This window comes from Lolium rigidum, chromosome 6 (genome assembly GCF_022539505.1).
Source record: "Lolium rigidum isolate FL_2022 chromosome 6, APGP_CSIRO_Lrig_0.1, whole genome shotgun sequence".
NCBI lineage: Eukaryota > Viridiplantae > Streptophyta > Magnoliopsida > Poales > Poaceae > Lolium > Lolium rigidum.
Window position 1 is genome coordinate 221,663,856 of NC_061513.1, and position 1,254 is coordinate 221,665,109.

At 56.1% G+C, this 1,254-nt stretch overlaps 1 pseudogene; it reads left to right on the forward strand.

The window, feature by feature from the left end:
• Positions 1–253: 253 nt before the first annotated feature.
• LOC124659977 lies at positions 254–972 on the forward strand (annotated as a pseudogene).
• Positions 973–1,254: the final 282 nt, after the last annotated feature.

Consider the following 1,254-nt stretch of genomic DNA (forward strand, 5'->3'; position numbering starts at 1 on the left):
GCCAGGTATAAATACAAGTATCTGTACTTTGTAAGAACCAACCATGTGAAGAATCAATACGAAAATATCAGAGGTGCGATACATCCAATCTAGCTGCTATCTTGTTTGCAATACGTGTGCAACTCTGCGGATCGGTCGTGTACGTCCGTCGTCTCGCCGCAGATTATCGTCTACGTCCGAAGTACACGGCGCATTGGGCTGGGCAACGTCTTGTCCAATTGATACCAGGAATCCCCGAACCCTACCCATCCCCATGTCCAACGGCGGCGTCAGTGAGCCCGGCGGCGTCAGTGAGCCCGGCGCCGCGCCGGTGTGTAACTTTATCCGGAAGCCACCGAAGAATATTCGGAAGCGTCCCGCCGCGTCTGCCGGCTCCGATGACGAAGAGGCGGCGACGAAGATTCCGGCGCCATCGCAGCGGCGCGCTCTAGGAAGCCGCCGTGTACTACCAGCAAACTCTTCTTCTCCTCCGCCGTCAACTCCTCCGAGCCCCGCCGGTTCCAGTTCGAGTCCTCCAGGACAATACAGTCCTCCACCGACAACCGCGCCACGGCGACGCTCGAGACGGAGACGGCGTACGATCGCGACGCGCGCGCCATCCGCGAGCGACAGCTCAAGCAGGCCGAGGCGTCATGCGAGGCGTCCGTCAAGAACGACCCCTCCGCCTCCGGCCCCTCCTCCGGGGATGTCTACAAGGGGATCAACGGGTACACGGATCACAAGGCCGGATTCCGGCGGGAGCACACGGTGTCCGGAAAGAAGGCCGCTGGCGCGCACGGCCCGCTGCGGGCGTCGGCGTACATACGCCTCTCCACGCAGATCGACTACCAGCCCGGCATCTGCAAGGACTACAAGCAGACGGGGTACTGTGGCTACGGCGATGCTTGCAAATTCATGCACGACAGAGGTGACTACAAGTCTGGGTGGCAGCTCGAGAGGGAGTTTGACGACGCCGCGAAAGTCCGCCAATGATGCATAACCATGCGTTAAATGGACAATATTTCTCAAAATTTCTACGGTGCTTTAGCAACGATCGCAAACACTCTTTTTTTTTTGAGGAACACAGTACAAACGCAGACGCTCACATACACGCGTATACACTCACCCCTATGAACGCACACACGCACACCCGATCGCAAACACTCTCTTAGTCCTTATTTGGCACTAGAGTATTAGTGGTGAGTAGTGGTGATAATTTTCACCAAATTTGAAATCCTTACTTATTCTAAATGCATGTTTGGTGCTAGTGTATGA